This window comes from Camelus ferus, chromosome 17 (genome assembly GCF_009834535.1).
Source record: "Camelus ferus isolate YT-003-E chromosome 17, BCGSAC_Cfer_1.0, whole genome shotgun sequence".
In the NCBI taxonomy this organism is placed as follows: Eukaryota; Metazoa; Chordata; class Mammalia; order Artiodactyla; family Camelidae; genus Camelus; species Camelus ferus.
Window position 1 is genome coordinate 9437823 of NC_045712.1, and position 25719 is coordinate 9463541.

At 37.4% G+C, this 25719-nt stretch overlaps 1 protein-coding gene and 1 long non-coding RNA gene across 6 annotated transcripts in view; one reads left to right on the forward strand and one right to left on the reverse strand.

The window, feature by feature from the left end:
* Positions 1 to 25719, reverse strand: part of LOC106729852 — a 659616-nt gene that overhangs the window by 466515 nt on the left and 167382 nt on the right. For all 5 annotated transcript variants that reach the window (XR_001366270.2, XR_004311954.1, XR_004311953.1 and 2 more), the window contains one exon: positions 22803 to 22933. This is a non-coding gene — a long non-coding RNA (uncharacterized LOC106729852). The remainder of the gene's footprint in view (positions 1 to 22802; positions 22934 to 25719) is intronic.
* MDFIC2 (MyoD family inhibitor domain containing 2) overlaps positions 1 to 25719 on the forward strand; it is a 93556-nt gene that overhangs the window by 57716 nt on the left and 10121 nt on the right. The gene's annotated exons all lie outside the window — the stretch shown is intronic.

Genomic DNA, 25719 nt, shown 5'->3' on the forward strand with positions numbered 1-25719 from the left:
CCCCTGCAAAGAGCAGTAAGACTAAGGCTGGCAGCGGGGATGAGGTGGGAACCCTGCTTTTCTTTTACATTTCCATGTTGCTCGAGCTATTTTTGTCACAATAAAATTGTATCTACATGTTGCTTGCTTATTCAATAAATATTGCCTAGATAAAAAGCAGTTTGTGATCAAAATAAGGGTCGAATAACACTGGCAGGATAAGGAGTGTGGACTTGTCAAAATTAATGCTCTTGTTATTTTGTGGTTGTCAGAGGGGCAGGGAGCTACCACACTGGGCTATGTATTAGGAAGAATAACATTTTGCAGGCAGGATTATCTTAGCGCCAATAAGCAAATAGGCAGATAGAAGTCTTTGGAGGTTATTACAAATATATATACATATATTTTGTATGTGTAGATGTATATATAAACAAATACATACGTTAAATATATTTTTATATAGGAGGCTATTCCAAATATATATAATAAATATATATAATAATGAATATATATAAATCAGTAATAAGAGTTAAGAAGAGAGAAGACTAGCTCTTTCCTAAGTATAGAAAGTTTCAGATATCAAAGATATGCCTTTGGGGGCGTTTGTTTGGCAAGTGTATGGAGGTCCTAATCAGCTAAGTCTGATGTCAGCTGAGACGCACAGTCATCGACACGGAGAGAGGTGAAGAAATGAATGAGGTCAAAGGGTCATCAGGGAATGAATGAGGTCATCCAGGGAAAGGCAAGGCTTTAAGAAAGATCAGCCAATAACAGAGGACGAACAGTACACTTGCTCATTCATTCACAGCTACTTGTTTTCAAGGACCCTGTGCCAAACACCATAGGTTCTGAGAACAGAAGAGAGCGATGGGAAAAATGGCATGGTGACTGCTCCCAGGGAGCTTATATCCACTAGAACGCAAATACCCACTACTGTTAACTGAGCACTTAATTACCAGCAATGGTATTGAAGTATCACATCAACCTTCAGAACAAAGCTATTATCATTTCCTCTCTACAGAAGAAACAGGGCTGAGTGAGGTGGGTAATTTGTTCTAAGTCATACAGTTATGAAACAGCAGGGACTTGATTTGAATCCCAAGTTTGTCTGCCACCACAACCCATAAACACGTGTAACACTGCCTTTTACAAAGTGGCCAGCCAAGGGGTCACAGAAGAAATATCAGAATAGGAGAAAAACCAGAATTCTGTGTTAAAGAAGATGGGGACAGAGTCATGGGCCCGATAAGCCATGTATCAAGGAGGTGGGAAACTAATTAAAGATCATAGATTTGATGATTAGAAAGTCATGTATTCATTTGTTTATTCACTCAACCAATATGTATTAAGCAGCCAGCATGTATTACCACATGGACTCGGAAAAATCAGCTTTATTTGCATGGAGATGGAAGACAATTGTGAAGGATTAAGGAAAGAGGGGACAGTAAAGCAGTATATGTTAAGGACTCCTCTGAGGAATTAGGTGATGGAAAAATTAGCTCAAGAAGGATTTGCAGGCTACAGTGCACCTAGGCAAGCATGCAGGGGGAGGAGGGAGTCAGTAGAGTGAGAGCAAAAATACCGGAAAAGGGAATGATGGTGGATAAAGACGCATCCTGTGGATGGAGAAAGAGAAAGGGATGCAAACTTCTGATGCAAAGGTTCATGTTTCAGAGGAGCAGGGTCCCTTCTCCACTGGGGAGCACAGGGGATAGCAGAAACTACAAAGGAACAGAGAAATGTTACTGTAAAAGGTAATCATAGGAAACTGTACCAGTAAGATTTTATTTGTACACTTGTGGACAGCGGTTCTCAACCCTGCTTACACACCAAAATCATCCTGGCAGTTGTTACAAACTGTGATGCTCAGATTCAACTCCAGACCAGTGAAATGAGAAAAACGTGAGGTTTCTTCAGGCTGAGGATGGCCTGAAGGCTTGAAAGAGGAGTTGGCAAGGAAGAAGGGGAAGCATTACGCATGATAACTTGAGCAAAATCTGAAAAATTTAGGACCCAATAAAGAAATTACTTTGCCTAAAATAAAGGAAGGAAGGAAGGAAGGAAGGAAGGAAGGAAGGAAGGAAGGAAGGAAGGAAGAAGTGGGGAAGAAAATAGAAACACTATTCTGTGGACAGATCACAAAGGATCCTTATGAATTTCCCAATTGCTACAAAGTAGATACATGTGCATCCTGTTACTTATGACCACAACCTGTCCTAAACACAGGTCTTATCAGCACTCTTCACTTTTGTATTCCCAATTCCCATCAGAGTCTCTGGCAGAGAGATGCTCAATACACATCAGTTGAATGAATAACTTGATAAACAAATGTATAACTCAGACAGCAGCCCTGCCGTCTCTTCAAGCGTCCAGAATCCTTGAGAAAAGTGGAATTGTCTCATACCCGATCCTAAGTCACTCACTGCAAAAACTTTCCATGTCTTACTCAGACCTATGTGGAGCCTTACCTGGCTTCATCAGATATGACTTCAATCTCTTCATTCCTAATGCTATCAATAATAGATTGTGTAATCAATTTCTATTAAAGTTTGATAGAAGTGAGAAAACAATGGGGAGAAGGGCTTTATCATCAAAGCACCAGCCAGCGGGCAATTTAAAATTAGCTATTAAACAGTCATATTGTTGGCTGTGTCACTTGGCCATTCTCATCGGCCATTACTCCATGCAGAGTCCTTGTCTCCTGCCATCTTGCTGCACCCCTATTCCCTCCAAGCTTCAGCAGTACCACCCAAACCACAGATTTCAGCTGTTTATTATATAAAGAGCAGTTTACATATGACTATCTCCTGCACCATGGCTTGGGGGAACTCTCTTTTAGTACCTAAACTTTCCCAGAAATTATTTTGCCAAACCAAAGGTTAGTTATTAACCCCATCCATTTTAGGGTCCAAACTTTCACAGGCAATTATGATTTTAAATGGTGGTTTTTTTTTCCTTCTTTCCATACAAAAGAATGAATCATCGTGGGAAGACAGATGGAAAATCTCCAACCCAATAATAAATGAGGCCCCATGAGGAAATAAACATTCATTATTGGAAGTCCACAAAATATGTATTCACATTATTATTGAGAATAATCCTTACTTTCCTTGCTGCGGAGCCTCAAAATCAATTTCTTTGTCTTTGAACGTCATCACCGTATCCAGTCACACAAGTAGTGGTGTGAATACAGCAGACACTCAACACACATGCACTAATCACAAGGATAAAGGGTAAAGATGAGACAGTCGCTGAGATTTTATACCTTATAATAATAGTGGTAATAATAGCTACTCTGTATGTCCAGAGCCGTTTAAAGGCATTAACATTTCACACGGCCACACATTCTCAGAAAGCAGATCAATATTTATTCTTCCAAGTGTGTCGAGTATATAGTTGGGGCACCTCGAGGTGAAAGCGTCACCCTGCCAGTGTCAGGCTCAGAACCTGGAAATCACATCCCTCAGTTCATTATGTCAGAATAACAAAGTGACCCTGGCCGGTTGAACGTATTCATTAATGGTTAGAGCGGGGAGCAGGGCGCAAGGAGCAGACAATAAGGCTTTGCGAACTCACAGCACTAAGCAGCGGTCAAGGAAACACTATTATTTGGCATTGCATCAGTTCTGGAAGGGAAAAAGGACAGCTACACACACACACACACACACACACACACACACACACACACACACACACACACACACACACACACACACATATCAAAGCAGGCCTGTTTAGTTCTTCCCAATGAAACTATTTTTCTAATTCCTGATCCAAGTAATTTTATTGCCACTGATTGGAAGTGGAGAGAAACAGTAGGAGGAACTTCGTTTTGCACGCACTCTCTCCATCTCTCTCTCTCTCTCCCCTTAGTGTGTGTTTTGCTGATTAAGCAAATCAACCTTAATTAGTACCTAACTAGAAAGGAACTCCGCACGGTTTCCTTAAGCAGCGTCACAACGACCACAATCCGTTCTCAGAGCGCATTAAGAGGTAATCAACCAGCACAACTAACAAGTCACTCAGACCAGACTTTTGGAATTGGGCTCTTTTGTTCTGTCAGTTTGAAGAGTGCTGCGCGAGTGATGCAATTTAGAAGGGCGCTCTTTCAGAGCTTTCACTCAGGAAGGCGTCTGGAGCTCTGGGGGTAGAGCTTAGCTCAGAAAAAGCGAAAGAATGCAAGTTTGCACTGACAGCTTGATCCCAGAGAGAGGCGGAGGGCTGCTCCTGTCTGTTGGGTCCTCTGGGTGTGGATGAGGCAGGGGAAGGAGCCTTCATCTTAAGTGAAGGGGTGCCTGGGATATTAAAGGAACAATTACCTTCCCTTGCATTGCTCCCTGTTTGCCTCTGCTGTTTCCTTCAATAAAACCTCTTTTCACTTGCCAATTGGAGCCTGTCAGGCAGTAATATTTTTCAGGCACGATACACATACTAAAATGCCCTTGTGAGTTTTTAATACATTTACAGTTGATAACAATAAGGCTGTTATGTTAGGAAAGGTTAAAAAAAAGTATTTGCTACAAATGCAGAGCAATGACAAATCCGGACGTTCCAGCAGTGCTGTCTGTCCTTTGAGGCTGCTGGTCTCTCCTAAGGGTCAATCCAGCCCCCAAGAGCAGGGAAAAGAGATTTCTATTGTTATTCAAACATCCATTCAACTAGGGTTAAAAATATGCATATGTATATCTATGTCTATATAGAGAGATATGTCATCTATTTGCTTAATGGTAACGAGTTGGTAGAGATTTTGAGAACCAAATAATAGCTTGAGTGGTAAAAAACATAGGGTTTGATGCTAGCCCACAATAAATACTTATTTTTACGAGGGACATACTAGTGAAAAGAATTTCTGCTGTCATCCTAAGGGTGAAATGGATCTTCTACATGATTCTACAGAATAAGGGGAACTGTCCTGGCTGTTGTTAAACTATGTTTACCTTTATGAAAGGAGTAATATGATATTAGTTGTTCAACATATATTACGGTATCTATAAATGGGAGGCAAGGTACAGTTAAGTGGACAGCTCCCATGACTAACAGCATAGATTCAAATCCTAGCCACACATTAAGTCTATGCTTTTAAGTAAAATGTCTCCAACTCTCTGAGCCCCAGTTTCTTGACCATGATAGGGTGATGGCAGTAACAGTACCTACTATTATACTACTATATACTATCTACTACTATACTACTACTATAGTATCTACTAAGTACTTTACTTATAGGAGAAAATTAGATAATAAATACATTGAATTTTATACCAATCCTGGAACTCAATAAATAGTAAATATTTTTCTCATTATAATTCTATAATAACTATTGAAATGTATTTCTTAATTCACATATGAGCTGTATTTCAAATTAACATATTAACCAGATTGATTAACAGTGGCTGATGCAAACAGCAACCCTCAAGCTGCCATGGCCTAACTTAATAAATGTTCATTCTTGGCCAGGCCACACAAAGCTCAAAGCAGGTAAACATTTCTGGGTTGCCCCCCACCACCACTCAGGGATCCAGGCTTTTTTTATCTTGTGGTTCTGCCTCTGAGGGACCCCCACAGAGCTTTCTACTGTATTCTTTGCTAAAAGCTGTCCAAGAAGTAAAGAACAAAATGGGGACAATCATAGAGCATGTATCAGAGGACAAACTGGAAGTGAGACACATCATCTCCGGCCACATCCCTTCGTACAGAACAATTTGCATGACCCCACAGAGAGGCAAGTAAGCCAGAAAATGTAGTTTTCTCTATGTCCAAAAGAAGTAGATTTGGCTCAGTAGACATCCAGCCAGGCTCTGTTACCATCGTAAATCTTTATGAGCTAAAGTCAGTATAATTTAGAGGATTTTCCTTACCCATATTCGAAGCACCAGATATACAAAGTTATGCAAGTAAGGAGCTTTCTGAAAATGTAATGTTCCTATTACATGCACTGGAGCCGCTGACCACTGAATTCTTTTATACACTCACATTCCTTGGCAGCCTCTGGGTTTTAATTCTGCCCTCTGACTGTCCCTCCTCACTCTTCTTTGCTGGTTCACCTTCTAACATGTGTGCCAGAATGATGTTAACCGAACTTTTTTTTCATAAAAAGTTGGGTTTTTTGTTTTTTTACAAAACAAAATGTGCATTCTTCCTACTCATCCTCAGATTCAGCTCTTGACTTCTGTTCTCTGGGAAAACATCTTGTATGAGAGACTGAGCTGCGTGCCCCTCACTGGTAACCCCCAAACCTCTGTCAGAACGTGTTACATGGATTTCTCAGGGCCTTCTTCATGGACTCTGCTATTTGCGTGGAAGTGATCTAAAAGCCATTTCTGTCTTCTACCTGAGCTTGTCCTCACTTCATATAGTATCTACCACATAGCAGACACTCAATACCATTCACCGAATGAATTAAGGAATTCTGAGGTATAATCCAGCTGTCTATAGTAGTCAATAAAGAAAACCAAAATACAAATGAAACTTCAGTGCTACCAAAGAATAAATGAATCATGAAAAAGATGAAGTGGAGGAATATACATTTACCTTTATAAAAGTATAAAACTCTTTGGATTTTTTTTTTCAATTTTCAACATTTAACACCATACTTTTAAAAACAGTAAACAATCTTAAGTGTTTCACCAGGTTCCAGTAAAGTGATTTTAGAAATATTTGTCTAACCTATTTGTATTTGTATGCTAGAACTCGAAGGCAAGAAAAAGACACTTTAGAACAAGCCTACGAACTAGGGATCCTTCTCCTAAAACTTCTGTGTTATTGTTAAAGAAAAGAAAAGGTCATCTCTGAATCTCTATTAGTGAAACTTTTTTTTTTTGGCAGCCTAACATCAGTTGTAAGACAAACCATTGCTTCTAAGATGTAAGAAAAAATCCTTCTGCTAAAGACAGGTGACTTTTCAAATTAAACTTTGATTAGAAGATTTTTTGGTCAAGATTTTTCCATTCACTCACTCTGAAAATTATATAGTGTTTTAAATTTTCTTCAGTATTTTGGCATTACCATATATTTTAGATCTTACTATAGATATTCACCTCTAAAAAAAGTCTTCCTTCATAACAAAACTTCTAACACTTAAGGGTAGTAAACACAACTGTTAGCACCTAATTCAGTTCCAAATATTAAAATAGTTCATACTAAAGCCTAATAATTGTGGTCACCTGTTCAATCTGATATCAATTTCTCCCTTGCATTTAAGTTATATAGCCTATTCTATTACCATTACAATACTACTATATTATCCATATTATTTATCATATGTATTATGAATGCTATTATTTGCCTATTAAGTCTACTTGACCATAGGCAGGGCACCATAATAATTAAAAGATCATCTTCTTTTCCAGAACCAGACTTCCTGGGTATAAATCCCAGCTCTGCCACTCACTACTTGCAAGTACAATTCCTCGTACATAAAATGTAGATACGCGATAGCGCTTAGCCTGTAGTGTTGTGCTGAAATTCTTCCAGTAAATTGCCACCAAATTACCAAACTCCATGGTTTGCTTTCCATCCTGAAATAACCTTGCCTTTTTTGCAGCATATGGTCCTTTCAATCACACCTTTTTTTTGAAATGTTCTTATCTCTTGGGCCAGGAGAAGAGGTACAGAAAAATTCAGAGAGACTGATATTACAGTAGCCCAGGTAAAAATAGTGTAAGGAAAAGCTTGTAACTGGTTTACAGGTTAATGTGATAGAAAGTAGTCAAATAAGAATAATGAGAATCCTGGACTTCAGTTTACTTTCTCTATAATTCACCCACCATATTGGAATTTCTGAGACAAAAATATGATCTTGTTTTATTTCTGTTTAAAACATGTATTTCAGGCACTTAAACAGGAATTAAGGGAATCTGGATATAGTTTGTGTTTTCGGGGGTGGGGAATCTGTATTATATGTCTGTGTATGGTGCATTTTTCTAAGGAGAGGGGCCGTATATTTCCTTGGGGTCCTTTGCCCCTAAATCAAGAACCACTGTCCCAATGGCTGAAGTCTAAAATCCCCAGGTAAATATGAAAAGCCTTACCTAAACTCGCACAGTCCCACTTCTCTTCCTTCTCTCTCTTCACCATGCTCTTGCCATGCTCCGCTAAATAGTTTTCCATACTTTCATGTTTTATAAACTTTTTCTTCTTCCTAGAATTTTCTTGCTCTTAATTGCCACCTGGCAACTGAATACTATTTTTTTTTTTGAGATCCAGTGAAAATGTCATTTCTGTTTTGACATCTTTCTGCATTATATCAAGCATTATTGGAAATTTCTGAATTTTGCACCCACAAAACTGTGTACATACCTCTATTATCCACTTAGCATATGCCATGGAAGGCATCTGATTGCATATCATCCCAGTGAAGGGTAAACTCTGAAGGCAGAGACCAAGTCTTTGTGTATCTACCAGCAGTGGGCATACTGCTGAGTACCTTATAAAGAGTCCATAAATGTTTTCTGACTAAATGAGTGAATGACTGGTCATCATCTTGCTCTGAATTCATCTATTAGGTGGATATTGTATGGTATTTTCTGAGAGATCTTTTTTTTTAACATTTTTTACATTAAGTTATGGTTATTTTACAATCTTGTGTCAACTTCCAGTGTAGAGCACAATTTTTCAGTTATACATGAACATACATACATTGTCGCATTTTTTTTTTCGCTGTGAGGTCTTTTTTTTAACAAATGTTGGTTATTCCACATGACTACCATACTTCTTAATTCAGGGCTAAGGAGCTATGTTCCACATTTCTTCTAAATTCTTTTAAATCATCTAAGTATTCTATTAAAAAACAACTTGATAGTTGCTGATGGAACAAATACTTGATAGCATGATTTTTAAGTTCTACAAGGTCAGCATTTTTTCTACTGGTAACACTTGTCTAAACGGGACGCCTTGAAGTTATTTATACAAAAGTACCACCATATCTCTTGAACTGAAATACAGCATTGCTGCAGCAAAAGCCACATGCATAGCGAAAGAGGGAGAAACTGAGGCAGAAGCTGCAGCAAAAGCCACATGCATAGCGAAAGAGGGAGAAACTGAGAAAAGGATTTTGCAGTACAGAGAACATAAACAGTATACTGACTCTTGACACGTCATTGCTTTCTTCAACTACAATATTAAAAATTTGCAAATGAACAAAAGAGTAGGAGGTAGATACCTGATTTACAATGTTGTTGAGATAAAGAACACTATAAAATAAGATCAATGTGAATAATAAAGCATTGTTAGCTGAGTCGTGACATTTCTATTCTAGTGACGACTTGAACAGGAGAACTGCACATGAGCGCCTTGTGCCACTTTCAAAGTGGGAGGAAGACATATAATTATAATTCTTACAGTGACGAGAATTCAAGAAAATCTGGGGGAAAGTTTGCTGAAAAACATATTCACACATTAGTATTATAAATTACTTTCTCTTATTAACCCCTCCCCCAAATTCTTTTGTTGGCTAGTTCATCATGGCACAAGAGATATTTCATGAAAAGACAGATCTGCCTTGAAAATCCTTTTTTCATATATGAAGAATATCTACCGAATATTTATTCTGTTACTTGCTCAACATGCAGGATATATTAAAGAAATATATTTTCAAAACAGGTTTAACCTCCCTTGTCTTGAGCACACATCAACACTGTCATGTCACTTACAGAAAATCCTCATGGAAACCTTGTATTTAGTCAAAACTAATGAATCTGTTTTAACACCCTTTGCCAAAGGAAAGGAAGATACATTATTACGTTTTCACTTAATGTACATTTTCATCCCTCTCCTTTCTTTTTTGGATGGTTAAGAGGGAAAAAACAATACTGTAAAAATGACAGTGATGTTATCAACGGCAGTATTTTAATAGAGAATAGAACTGGAAATGAGATTTTACTGAGTGAACTTTTAAATGAATGGGGGAAAAACCAGACGGATGAATTTTCTGCAGGTGTTTAACCCCACTGAAGTCTCAGAGGGTAAACTCCCAAGTGTGGAAGGAATCTCTCTTACTGACCCCATGACTGCCTTCAGGACTTGTGAAGATGAAGGAGCAGCTGGAAAGTCAGACACCGAGTGAGCACTGCAAAAATCAGTGTCATGTTACATGTATCCTCTGCAGGATGCTTTCCTGTCTTCAGAGAACACACTAAGTGCTGCCAACGAGAAAACTAAACGTTTTTCTTCATGAAAAGTGCCACCTATTATGGAACGTCTGGAGCCCATCCAAAAGGCTTCCAGAATAGGTGGCAGAACGTAATAAAACAAAACACCTCAGCCATGGAGCTTTCTACACGTCCAGACTGATTCATCCACCATCATGACATGCTCGTAAGACTGGAGGAAGAACACAAGGTGCCCAGTTCATGCAGAATCCTGAGCTGGAAAGTTGACTCCACACACAAAATGCCCACTTACAGACTTAGAAAAAATAACGTATTTTGGCTATGTCTTGCAGTGTACTAATTCCATTTCATCCACACTCGATTTTTTCCCTCTGCTTGTTAGTGATAAAGATGCACATGAGGATTTGGCTTTTACACTAACCTGGTGTTGTCTGCATGGTCTGCTGTGATAAAGAATAAACTTAAGATACATGGGGAAATACACAAAGACTAGAGATATTGCACTCTTGTCTATATCCAACACAGAAAGTGTATCAGTTTAGTCAAGAAAGAAAAGGAGCCGCGAGGTTGAGAGTGGAGGGGAAAGACATTACAAAAGTCAGATTGACTGAAGGGTACCATGATAAGAGCACACTAAAAGAGAGTCAAAGAGTGGGTCCAAAAAAGTGATAAAAATAAATTCACTCCTGAGAAAAGAATTTTTCTTAAAAAGAGGAACCTAGAGCAGCCTAATGTTCATCTGTTATTTGTATGTGAATTAAATTGGTTGCGTGAAATCTTGGTACCCTGGTTCTGTCTTAGGATGCTCTTAAAATCGGGTAGTCTGTTGGGAAAAGTAGTCTCAGAATTAATTTTGGTGATGAGGGCACCAGTCTTTAAGTCTCATTCTGACAGTACAAGAATTCAATATATTTCTCATTTTCTCGAGGAGAACTTCAATCTTTCCTAATCAAGGCACAGCAACTAGTTTCCTTGAAGTCTTGAAAAGTAAGTTTTGCTCAGAAAGAAGAGAATCATTTCTAACTCAAACATCATCATCAAAGTATTGGACACAAGTCTTTTATTATCAGCACTCTGAGCTGATCTTGGTTCATTTTAAAGGAATGTGAGCAGAGAGAGAGAATAACAAAAGATAGGACTTCGGAGTCAGAACGAATTGGGTTTGAGTCTTGGCCATGTGACCTTGGACAAGTTGCTTCAGCTCTGAAATTTCAGTTGGCTCATAACAGATACACAATAAATGAAAACTTTGGCCAAAAGTTTCATTTTCACATATTAACATAGTGCTGCAGATAGACTAAAAAAGACCATGTAGAATAATGAGAATTATCTAAAACAGGCGGCAGAGATTTGGCCAAAAGATACACCAGGTTTTCCATCAATCTCTGTTTAATATAATTTCTTGAAATTAAAAATCCGCCCCTAACTCAGACTTACAGAATCAGAAAATTCAGTTAATTTCATTAAGAGTTTTTTTATACCTAACACAGCAATTTGTGTCTTAACAAACACCTTAGGTGATTCTGATGAATGCTAAAGTTTCAGAACCACTCTCCTAGGCATTATAAAACAGGATGGGGGAAGGGACGCTCATGCCAACAAGCGGTATAAACTATGCACAATTACCATTTGGGCTCAACAAGCTGATCACCTGTAAAGGCATCCCTCTCAGAGCAACTCTGACGATCACACATTTACCTCCTGTAGAACGTTAGCAGTATCTTTAGATGACTTAACGGAGCTCTCTCAGAGAAAGGAAAAAAAAAATACTCTTTCCAGTCTGCCACAAATATTGAACTGGAATCACCTAGTATATTTATATCTGTTTGTATCACCAAGGGACATCTTCAAAGTATGGCTGGCTCATTTCAGGTTTAAATATTCCATTAGCTAAGTGGTAAGGAAGCTCATGTGACCCAGAGGCCCTATGGGTTCCATCTTAAGTATTATTCCTTTAGAGTTTCTGTTACTGTTTTCAACCTTTTGAGCTTCTGCAAATGTATCTGGCATTCAATTAAAGTGAGATTAATCCAAAGAAGATGTAGTAGTAGTAAAGAATTGCTTTGCTGAAAGCTTACCCATCCAAAGTACTGAATTACGAGCACACAGACACAAACAAATCCATAAATATCAATTATTTACAATGATTTAAAATGCATAGCTTTATATAACTCATATGACAAAAATACAAATGCCAATGAGCTCTTCACAAAGGGCTAAAGTGACCAGTTTTATCTTCATGGCAACATAAAAGCATTTTAGAAACTGAGGACCTAGAATCTCAAAGAGTCTTCATCTCCAATTGCCAGGAACAAGCCAAATTTTACCCAAATCTCTAACTCTCCATCACTATGACTGTTCTCCTACCTTAGTGCTTAGATTTCCAGAGAAAGAGGTCAGCAGAACTTTGTTGTCCTATAAATTTGGGGGACAGTTTGTGGACCATAAAAGCACCTACAGAAATCTAAAGCATAAAGGGTGGGTGTGATCATAGTTAATATTGTTGTTGTTCTTTTCTAAGTGAGACACAGTCAGAGCACTCACCTCTGGACACATAGGATTTCAGCCAGGCTCAGTGGTTCTTTTTCTATGACAACCTAATTGATAGAGGCTCTTAAAGAGAATCAGGAGATTAATCTACCCAACTGATGGGATGAGGACCAACACTCATCATCTAATTCCACAATGCCCTGTAAATACTGAAGATCCCCTTAACAATGATAGCTTGACACAATCATATGCATCAGAGTCCTAGGGAGTGGGACATCAGCCAAAGTGCCTTATCTTCCATCATACAAGATCCATCTCATCATCTGTTCTCCTCCTTCATTTGAACCTTGGCTTCGTTGGGAGAATTCTGACCAGCCATTAGTCATTAAGGGGAATTTCACTGGTACAAAAATCAGGTTACAGATGGTATAGAAGGGATACCTGTGGACAGTCTATATGGTGACATGTCTGCCTCCTTTATAAATAGACCATAAAGTCCCCAAAGACACAACCATGCCTCTCATTCATCTCTGTATCTCCCCCACATACCACTGTGGTTCAGAGGAAGGACCATAGTCTCCAATTGCCTAAATTCAAATTCTAACTCTAATCTTTAATAGATTAGGAACACAACAATGAATAAGGCACAGCTGCCCTCCTCTCTAAACTGCAGTTTCCTCACTCGGAAAGCTGTACTTACAATAACTTCCTCATTGGGTTATTGTGACGATTAAATGAGAATTCATTTAAAGCACTTAGCCAGAGCTTCTCACGGTGTGAAGTGAATGTCAGCTATCATTATTTGTATTATTGTATTATTATTAGAGCAGGTTCTAAGTGAATAAATGGATAGATGAATTGGTGTGTGGAAGATGAAACTGACATCTATGGTTTAGTCAACATTTAAAATTCTATAATGCTATTCAGTTTCCAAACAACCTCATATATGAAAATTTATCTGAAAACATTTCACCAGTTCTGGCTATTATTGTACCTGTTTTGGATAAAATACAATATAGGGGGAAGCACACAGGACTAGAAGCCAGGAGAACCTGAATTTAAGTATCTCATTACCCACCACGTAGTAAGAGGACATTTATCTACATTCATTCAACCTTTATGCCAAGTGCTCTGCCAAGCTCAGGAACACCAACGCAAAGATCTCTTCCCTCACGATGGGAAAGATCCACTCATAACAGAATGTCTTGGAAGCACAGAAATGACCTTCCTTTTCACAAGTCAAGGGAGCTTCAGAGAAGGTGAAATGTCCAAGAGGATGGGAAATGGGTTTCATAAATTCCCATATTCCCTGGCAGGTTCCTAAGTACAGGAGCAGATGACAAACAGTTGTTCAATAAATCAAGTCCCATTTCCTCTGAGTCTGAGTGATGATGAGGAGTTGAGTAAAGGAGGCAAGGAAGAAAGGAACTCTAAGCAGAGAATGACACTTCTATAAAGGGCATTTACAAAACTGGGAGGTACAAATGTCTGTGTGTGGGGAGAGTGCTGTTGGGAGGAAAGAAATTACACATCAAATGAGACAGTGGCTATGAAAACACTGTGAACAGAAAGCACAGTCTTACTGCTGGACTGGTCACTGCCCTCATTCTGACCTCTAGAGAATCCCATATAGTTCTGACACAGCTTCCTCATCCAAACATTCACTGGCTCCAGTGTCTTCTTCAAAATCCCTAAATTCTCTCTTCCTCCTTTATGAAAATATTTTAGAGAATTACTGAAGATCAAAGACATAAATATTTGCCTTCATCATTCCTTTTATCAAACAAAGGAAATACTTGTAACACTTTCCAAAGAATAAAATTATCAATGTCTGCACTCTGATCACTCCAGCCACTAATGTTTCTGTTTGACTGTCTTGGTTTCTAATTCATATTAGCACATTAGTACTTCAGAGCATTCATTTTAAAGTTCCTTATTTTTAATGTGTCATTTTAAAATGAAATCTTTTTTTTCAATGAGGAGATAGATTTTTCTTAGCTTTTACAAAGAACTTTTTGCAGTGAAATGCCTGTTGAAAAAACCTGGAATAATTCCCCAAATTTGGAAAACCCATGCTTTTATAAACACTTGGAAAATTCAGAAAACGCTTTTGTGAATGGAGCTTTTATCAAAGAATCTTTCTTCTGTATAATTTTCAGGTACTGCCGTAATGAAGAATAAAACCTAAGAATGCAAAGGCTTCCTTATAATTACAGCCAGATACCATCATATAAGGAGAACAAACCCTTCCGCACACTTTCTGGTTCCTGCCTCTGCCGCTGCCCATCAGAGTTAATTGTTTTTTGTTTGGGGTTTTTTTTTTTTTTTTACATTTTTTTTAATTGAGTTATAGTCATTTTACAATGTTGTGTCAATTTCCAGTGCAGAGAGCAATTTTTCAGTTATACGTGAACATACATATATTAATTGTCGCATTCTTTTTTGCTGTGAGCTACCACAAGATCTTGTATATATTTCCCTGTGCCATACAGTATAATCTTGTTTATTTATGCTACATGTGCCTTTCAGTATCTACACAGTTAGTTCTGAATGCTGACATTCACCTCAATGCTTTCATTGTAATTTTAATTTTGTAATAATTGATAGTTCCTCAGGACAACTGTCATTCTTTCCTTGCCCCACCATCACAAAACCTGAGTTCCTAATTTTGTTTTGGCTCTCTCAGGAAGTGAGAATATAACTTTAAATAATTTTTTTCAAAAAAGGTTTTGTTGCTTTTCTTTATAGTAGTATATTTCTTTTGATAATGTATGGTTAAAGTATCTTATTATACTTTCACTCAGAAAAAAACAAATTGATTGGAGGATAAAATTGTCAAGGCAAAATCCTCTTCCCTCAAAATTTAAAAAATGCTGCATCGCTATTTTCTGGCACTTAGCTTTGGGCAAGAAAGATTTTGAGACAACCTCTGGACAATTCTTTTTTACGTTTTGCTTGTCTGAGTGCTTAAAAAAGATCTTTATTTTTATTCAAAATATTTTGCAGGATTGTTGGTCTCTTTTTACTAAATTTTAGACAGTGAGGTACACCCTCACAAATTGTTTCTACTCGAGGCATATACTTCAAGATTATCTTTAAACAAAGCTTGTGTTTAAATTGTTTTGGTTCCTTCTTTAGGAAACACTCACTCCTGGTGAGATCTCTGTTTCTAGCACCATTTTTATCACCTTAACTTTAATCTTTTGTCCTTACTTTTAAACCATGGGTAAGTTTTTCATATTTTCTCTTCACATTACTACTGATATTTTCTGCAGTGTCAATTCTGTGTCTTACTGCCCCTAATGCAGACTTTAATTCTGCAGTTATAATTTTGACCTCTTTAGAATCTCTTAATTCACCATGTCTCTTTGGATCTACCCTGCAGGCTTTTCATTTCAATTTGTTTGCTCCTGAAGGTGATCTTCTCTCTTCTCCACAGAGTTCTTCATGCAATCTAATGAGAACCTCACATAATTTTTGAATATTTTCTTTTTATTGTAACAAATCATATCTGGATTGGTCAGAGTGACAAAGAACTGTAGCACTTGCTCAGATCAAAAAGCATATCTCTTTAAAAGAGCAGGCAGTCCAGTTTTCTGGTTAACACAAAATACACAATTTCTAAACCAGGCACAGGGGAAACAAAGGTTGTACATTTCACTCTCAGCAGAGCTAGAAAAAGCGCCAGGCTGGATGCATTCTTCAGTTCAATTCTAATGAGTTGATACATTGTGTAAAATTTTCCAGAACAATCAAACTCATATTTTGTGGATGTGAGCATTTTTTTCCCTATTCTGTCAGAGGTGTTTTAGAAGGAAGCTAGGAGAAGTTCTATCAAGGATTGCTATAAAGACAGTATTTTAAACTTGGAAGCCATGACTACAGTGACTATTTGGCCTGTGGAAATAATTCTTTAAAACGTACTATTATTCATAAATGGAATAAGTGGATACTTGTTTAAAGGAGACTTTTTTTTCCCCTTGAAATGGCCACAACACTTCATGGAATTGTCCTGTTACGTTGAAGACCTGAAAATTTAACCTAACTTTGTGCTAACTTGTTTTAACACTCCAAAATATATTCAGAAGAGTATACCTTAACATGCTGGAATACTGAATATTTTATGTTTGGACAAAGAGCAAACTGTAGGTCTTTCGCCAAGCACAGTCAATGCACTTGAGTATGGGTTACCAAAAACGCTGGAGAATGTTTTTTTCTATTTATTGTTATAGCTCAAATCCTTGTGTCTCTGGTAGGCTTTAAGTGACATAAATATGCATTTCCATCTGCACATCCTTGTCAGGAATAGTTCTGTTGGGAGGTGTTATGCCACCCAAGTACTTCCAGAATAGAGTCTGTTAATCCTGTTACCACTATAGAAACTCAGAGGAAAAGTCTACTCAGGCCACTACTGCTGCAGCTGCTGTGGCTGAAAGTGCTCCAGCCACCACACCCTTGGTACCAAAAGGAAGCACAAGAAAACTGATTTTCCTTCAGGTGGAGAGGGATGGAGAGAGATGACCTCAGTCTATTGCTTAAACCAGTGGTCTCCAAAGTTTGTATGCAAACCTTTACTAGTAAAAAAGTGGGGAAAGGTCTGGCCCATCTTAGGCATCTATACCAGCACTACAGACACACATGCCCAATGGATACATATGTCAAAATATTAACTGCTATATATATTATAAAATATGCCAAAATAACTTATATGAGAATTTTCTTACAAAATAAATGTAAATAGCTGCTCTAACCTGCATCAGATACACTAGTACCTCTCCTAGGTTTATATACGGAGGGAGATCATTGGGCTAAACTTTCACCAGACGGGCCACCAGGAAAATAGATCTTAAACCCCAATTAGGTTTCTGACAGATTCCATAATACACTGGGCACACACAAAGGGCCACAGGAGTTGTCAGTGAGCACATGGTTTGCTCCCACACTCATTCCCTCCTGTTACCTCTTGCCCTTCCTCCTAGTGTGGTTGACTTCTGGCCTCCAGAGTCTCTGTACAGACCAGATACCTATCCTACATTTAAAAAGGCACATCCTGGATGGATACTAACCTGCCATGTTCTAGAAGCCAACAGGGATCCTCCAAAGTTTATCAACTGACATGTCACCTCAGAGCCCTCAGGACACAAAGGCAAGAATCAGCTAAACAAACCAAATCCAATCACCAATCATCCAATAAATATTTTTCAACAAAAATTCATTGATCTATAAACATAAAATAAGTGCCTTTAAATAACTAATTCCATATAATACAGAAGAGCTCAGAATTACCTATGAATCTAGATGTGAAACAAAAATTCTTCAGAAAGGAAGTGAATATGAAAAAAAAAACTTTCTCCTCTCATGATAGTGAAAGACTATCTTTTCAGATGTAGAAAACTAAAGACTTGGCTCAAAGTTCTTTTTGAATTGATAAAAATAAAATATTTTATTGGGAAAACAGAATCAGCCAGAGAACAGCAGACAAACTTCCCCAAATCACTCTGGTGTGAGTAGAAATTGACATGATCTTTCTGGAAGGCAATTAGCAAATTACATTAATAACTTTAGAAATTTGGCCATTAACTCAGTAAGTCCTTACCTATGAATTCAACCTACGTAAACATACAGATTTATGAAAAGAGTCATGAAAATAGTGTTTAAGAATATTTATAATAGCAAAAATTGGCAACAATCTTTATTTTTACTGAACAGGGGAATTGTTAAATAATTTGATATGTCATGCAAGAAATGTTATGCATTATTTGATTCCTTATTTATTAAGTACCTTCTAGGAGATAGCAAATAATTAATACAGACACAGGTTTCATAAAGGTGATGTTTTAGTCGATGGCAGAAGAGACATATACTCCACAATCAAACAAACAAATACATAAACATAGCATTTTCAGAATAACAGAAAGTGCTACGAAGACAGTGAAACAGTGATGTAATAGAAATGGCTGGTGGCAAAGACTTGGGACTACTTTACGTAAGGATTTCTCAACCTCAGCACTATTAACTTTGGAAACCATATTCTTTGTGTGTGTGTGTGTGTGTTGGGGGGGGGGGCGGGGAATCCTGTGCATTACAAGGTATTTAACAGCATTCCCAGCCACTACTCACGATACACACTCGCCCCAATCATGACATTAAAACATGTCTCCAGATACTGCTAAGTGTCCCCTGGGTGGCAAAATCTGCCCCAACTGAGAACCACTGCTTTCAATTTAGTGTAAGGGAAGGCTTTTTTGAGGAGGAAACATTTGAGCTGAGATGTGAGTATGTTTTTAAATAATCTTTAGGATACAGGCAAACATTCGTGATATAATGGTAACATATATATATATATTAGTACATTCAGTAAAATTCCAATACTGATTTTCTTTTTGGTTAGAAGCACAGACCTGGAGCCAGGCTGCCTTAGTTAAAATCCCAGCTCTGTCACTTTTTAGCTGTGTGACCTTGGGTAAGTTCCTTTCCATCCCTGTGTTCTTAGATCCTTATTCAAAAAAAGGGTGATAGTAGTAGTACTTAATAACATATTAGGACTTCTGAGAGGATTAATTGAGTTAATAGATGCAAAGGTCCTAGAATAGTGAGTGACACATCTTAGAAGCACTATGTAAATTACATACATACATAGTTTATATAATAATATATTAAAATTAGAATATTCTAATTATATCTAACATATATATTTTATATATATTCTGGATCTGATGTATGTAGATATATATGTCATATATCTATCTATATATATATACATACACACACACTAGATATTTCCATTGCCTGTTGTGAAACTAATAAAATAATGTGTTAATACTGGTAGAATTACAGGGGATTTTATTTTCCTTGTGTCTTTTTATAGTCTTCACAGTTTTATAGATACAAATGCAAATGTTGCTTTTACATCAAAATAAAAATCAATATGTACTTTAGCACAAAAAGAGAGAATTTTTAGACTTGCACCAGGATCAGCTGGCATTTCGAGAGTGGGGAGAAGAACAATGGAAGATGTGCCCAGAAAAAGGCGTCCCAGGGGGAAATGAGTCAATTGCCAATGGAAAGTCAAGACACCCCATGTTCAATCTGTCAGTCAGTTCATCAGTCATCTAAAATTTACTTAACATTTGCTTTCCGCCAGGCACTGTGCTAGGCACTGGGAAATCAGGGATGAATGGAGGGCACATTTCACCAAGGGGCTTGCAACAGAAAGGGGAAGAGAAATACAAACACAATTAACCACAGTACAACATACCAAAGTATAGGCCATAAGGAGGATACCCACCCAGGTCTCTGGGGGCTCTCAAAGAGAACAGTTAATTTCAGTTGGAGTGAGGGTAATGGTAGGAAGCTTCACCTACACTTGCATTGGTCTTTGACGGAGAAGTTGGGAAAATGCAATCATTTCTAAGAGTTCCTGCTGTGAGTGTACACATAACGTGCTTCCTAATCAAATACTAGCAAGATCAATTAACCTGAAGAGAGGAAAATCAGAAAGGACAAAGCAGTGACACTTCAGAAAAGTGTCTTGATCTCCTATCAGAGTGCCTGGTTTCATAAAGCAATTTGTGAAAGTCAAGTTTGACTGTCAGAGGAATTAGAAGGCTTAAGTTCAAGTACTGCCCCTTACCAGCTGGGTAATCTTAGGGAAACCATTAAAATCTCTGACCCTCCACCTACTTCCTCATTCATATAATAGTGATAATAATACTCTGCAAGACTGTTGTGAGCCTCAAATGAGATAATGCCAGTAAGAGACTTTCTGTGACATTCAAATAGTTGGGATGATAAAAACTCTGGTTTTAACATACCAGAGAATATTTTGAGTAATTATAGTTTAATTTTTAACATTTATATTTAAACACTAACAGTAAAAAAACAAAAAAAACAAAAACAAAAAAACAACTGTCTATACATTCCCAATTATACATGAGTTTATAGCCTGACTGACTTCATTCATTTTTTTCAGAGCACTAAACCTATTCCTAATCCAGGAGCATCAAGGTATTAAAAACTGCTGACCAATTTTTCTTTCCTGAGATAACATAATCTTTATTTCCTGAGACCCTTTATACTAACATTAAACTGAAGGTAACTGCATAAAAATGAAATGGAGACTCATAATTGCAAACTGTTTTCACGTCTGATGACGATTCAACCACTTCTGAGGACTGAATTGCTCCTGTTAGAGTTTAGGATCGAGCTATAAAAGTCTATCACTTAGCTGCTGTCTGCCTACAGGTGCAAAGCAGAGACAAGCAGAAAACTGCGGTAATTATCTAGAAGCATTAGGCCCAAAAGTCCACTCTGGCCCCAAAAGATTGAAGTTACTTTACAGGTATCAGGGAAGCTTGGGGAGGGGGTCATGCTCAACATTCTCTTAGTACTTTCTTCCTCTGGAATCCTTTTCACCTTGAATGCTCATTGGTATTACATCTGGAGAAATAATAGCCTTTTGCTTTTTCTCTCTTTAAAAAAAAAAAAAAAGATTTACTAAGACTGATTGAAAAGGCTTAAAATGTCCTCTTGTCAAGGCCCTTGATAAACATTTCATCTAACGTTTTCTGAGGCAGAGTTTTAGTTGAAGCACTGCGGGAGACAAATCAAAACAATGATACAGAAAACCATGGCTTTAACCTGAATGTCTTTAGAGGACATCTTCTAACCAGAGCTGGTATTTTAAAATTAAAGGAAAAAAGGTCCAATATGTTTAGCTCATTTATTTCTCCCCCCTCAAAAAATGGATTTAATGAACCCAAGATTGTGTTTCGCCTCATCTAACAGGACACAGAAATGGAACACTCCATGAATTAATTACTTCCATTCATTTCAAAAGGTGAGAATATTTTAGAATGTCTTCAGCCCTCACCTAGAGAAAATTATCCCATTCAGTTTCCAAAAAAGAAAACGTGATTTTTTCAAAATACCTCTTCTTTGAGGATCAATTACCTCTTATTATGCTTTTATGACTACTGAGGAATCTTTATCCTACTAATTTTGTTCTGTCTTTAGCCACGGTATCACATCCCAAATTTAATTCAGTATACTAAAAACCGTACTCTACATATCAAGAAAACAATTCTAACTCTTTCTAATAATTTTCCACGTTTGATCATGTTGAAAGCTTTTTTACATTTTGTGTATTGTGTTATCACCTACCAAGCTGTAGAGAATACAGTGCATATATTCTAACAATAACAACATTATATCATTTCTGACATTTGTGTGAACTTTACAAACTTCACATACCAAGAAAAAAACTTTTTTTCCCTCTGCAGTGTCAGCTCACTAACCATACTTATTTGTTAATGGTTCAGTAGCTTATACTCTGGAATGTTACTTGTCTGTTTTGATCTGATTTCAACCACAGATACTCACAGTATTAAATTCTAAGCTAGAATATAGCTTAAATTCAAAGGAAAATATAATTCACCATTACAGCCTTAAAAACAGTCCATGCATCTGAAATACACACTCACCTCAAATGTTTTGGTCTAGAATTAAAATTAACATCACCCTGCCTTAAAAGCTTATCTAATAATTTTCATACAGGTTTCTGGAGTTTACCACTCACAAGAAAAACCTAACAAGCTGCCTCTGTCAAAAGGCAATTTGTCAATAGAATAGATAGGCTGAGAATAAGAGAATGGGAAAATATTCAGGTAACAGTGAGCTATTGACATTTTGTGTGTGTGCTTTACTTTCTTTGTTTTTTTATGAGTAGTATGACCAGAACAATACTGCTAGCATCATTTTGCCTATACTGTGTAAGACGTCTTGGGCAGAGCTGTCACTAGAGCTGAGATCAATGACTACTGAAATACAGGCAGACCTTGTTTTATTGTGCTTTGTTTTATAATACTTCACAGACACTGCATTTTTTACAAATCCAACACCATGTTTTTCCAACAGCATTTTCTCACTTCTTGTCTCTGTGTCACATTTTGGTAATTTTCACAATTATTTCCAACTTTTTCATTATTACTGTGTTCATTATGGTGATCTGTGATCAGCGATCTTAGATGTAACTATTGCAAAAAGGTTACCACTCACTGAAGGCGCAGATGATGGTTAGCATTTTTCAGCAACAATGGATTTTTAATTAAGGTATGTATCTTGTGTTTTTAGACATAATACTACTGCACACTTTATAGGCTACAGTATAGTGTAAATGTAACTTTTATATGCACCAAGAAAGCAAAAAAAAAAAATCGTGTGACTCACTTTATTGCGGCATTTGCTTTCTCTGGGTCACCAGGTCGTCTGCAACAGAACAGGACTTGGACAGTATCCCTGAGGTCTGCTTGTAGTCCAGACTTGAGGGCACAGATGATTAAACCTGAGAGGTAGTTCTCCTAATGATGAAACAGAGATAGACCCGTGAGGTATTTAGAAGGAAGAACAAACAAGAACTGGTACATCATTGGATGGGATGGGGCAAAGCAAAGAATATTTTTAAGCTGAGGAAACCGGCAAAATGACAATACAATGAAAAGAAACTGAACTGTGAATTCTCCAGGGATATCCAGGATTACCTAGTTTGGGGAGGAGAATGAGAGACACTATAATTTTAAGGATTTGGCTGGTAACTCAAATAAAATACCCAATAGTCAGCTGCAAGTATGAGATGGCAATTTGTGATGACTGTGGGTCTTCTGAGGACCAAGACTATTTGCTCTTTGTCTCTGAATTCCCAGGCACCTAGTCCAGCCAGGTACATAGTTTACTCTCAGTAAAAGAAGCCTGCCTGGCTGGCTAGAGATCTGGGGGCCAATTGCACAAAGGAAATACATTGTGACTGCGAACAAACACAAACTTTAAGACCAAGGAACAAAGAAAGGAACTAAGAGGACAAAGTTTTGAGGAATAAATATACTAAAGGAACGGGAGGGAAAAACAAAACCAATAATAGAGACAGGGAAGGTGAGCCAAAGAAGTAAACTCAGAGAGAGGAAGGGGAAGGGAGGGGAGAGGAGAAGGAAAATTGAGAACAGAATCAGAGGAGCCAGGGGAGAAGAGATGTTACTTTTTCATAATTTGAATTCATATATATGAATTCATATATGCATGTGCGTGTGTGTGTGTGTGTGTGTGTGTATATATATATATACACTCAGAAAATGCATGGATGCAAAAATTATAAAGTTACATTTAGTGAGCAAAAATGAAAATCATTAAAATGTTTCCTTAAAACTTAAGGTAAATAAGTGACCAGCTCCTGTCACTTTGATTCATCCATTGCATGTGGGTACTTAATAAATGTTAACTGAATAAAATTAATAACATTTGCTCAATGGTAATAAAAAATTAATTAACTGTCTTCTCTATTACTTAAGTTTATGCCCATTGCTTCTGCAATTACTTCGAGCCCGAATAGCACTATTCTATTTCACTGACTGTCAATATACACTTTAATTTTTTTTCCCGAGAAATAAAGCTGAGATTCTAATTTTTGTCCTAATTTTGGCGATTTTTTTCCTGTTGAAAAAAATTATTTTCTTAAAGTTAATGTCAAAAACTATGTATAACATCCCAAATATAGTTTCACGAGTTCCTTATTTAATTTGGAAATAGTTTTCTCTGCAGAAGATGTGATACCACTTTTTATGTTTCCCCTTTTAGCTTATGTTACTTTATAATACTTTGGGTACAATGTCAAATAATACCGAAAAAGAAGGAATTTGGGGAAATTATTGTAACGTTCCATCTATAAAAGATGGAAGATGTCAGTTACATTCACCCCCAAATTGTGACTCATTTCAGATGTCAGAATTCTGGGTTGAACAGACTGGGTTCTGAAATGTGTGTATGTCAGATGATTTTCTAATGAGCAACAGATAGCTCCTGCTGGGGAATGAAAAAAAAATAAAAATATAAACAGAGATATAGAATTAAAATAACTTTATGAATGGCAGTTTAACTTCTCCATAAAATTCTCTCAGTACAAGCTCACTGTCTCCAAATGGTTGCTTAATGTAGCACACCACTTAGATTCAAAATGCTATACTTAAAATTGTCGAGAAATTAAAAAGAGAATCATATACCACTTGGCGGTATACTGTATTCTCCGCATGTTCTTATATGCCAGTAACCTCTATCCAACTTTTTTTTTGTTACTGAATTACTTTGTGCAAAAGCAATTTAAATTACATGCAGCCTGACTACGTGTGATAATTTGAACTGATTGTTAATTAATTCTGTAAGTAAATAGCTGCTGTAATCGCTATACTCATCAAGGCTTCGTTATCTATCAGTCCTTCCTGAGCTGCTCCTTAATGTATGGGATAAAGCAGCTGGAACTGAACAGGCAGGATTCCCTAAGTGTGCAAGAAGGTAGTCTTGCTTTGCAAAGACTGCTCAGGGAGAGGTATACCTGTAAGGTAATGTTATTTACAAGGCTCGATTTCGCGTAGGTGACTTATCACAGGAGTGAAGAGGGTTTTGCTGACATGAAGTCCCAGCAGCAAGGAAGCAAAGATAAAAGTTAGGAACAGACCAGAGGAAATGTTGTATAATATAAAGAGACAGGGATAAGAAGAAAGATTTTGGAATCCACCAGGCCTGGGTTCAAATCCCAACTACCAATTACTAACAAGGAAGCCTCAGACAGCTTATCTAAACAATCTAGCCTCGATTACACTCATTCATCTGTTATCCTGGTGTACCAATTCATACATTTCCTATCTGTTCTGGGAGGCTGACATATGCACCTCCTAGAGTCTTTGTGATGCTTAAGTTAAACAAGATATACATGGTAACATAGAACTTGACATAAAATGTATGCAACGTGTGTGTGTGTGTGTGTGTGTGTGTGTTGTGTGTGTGTAAAGCAATGGTCTGGTACTCATCCTGTATGACTTTGTCCAAGGAGGAAATCTGGTAGTATCCACAGACATTTCTGTTTGTCATGACCTAGGGCAATTAGTGTTACTGGCTTTAAGTAGGTAGAGGGTTGAGAACTGCTAAACATCCTACTATCTTTTCCATGACAAAGAATTATGTGGCCCAAAATATCAATACTTCTCTAAGTGCTAAAGCCATAATTTCAATGACTATTTGTAATAATAGTTGGTTACCCGACACTGTGATACCCAAGTAAGAAAAAATAAGCTAGTATTCTTTTTAATCATCACCATGATTA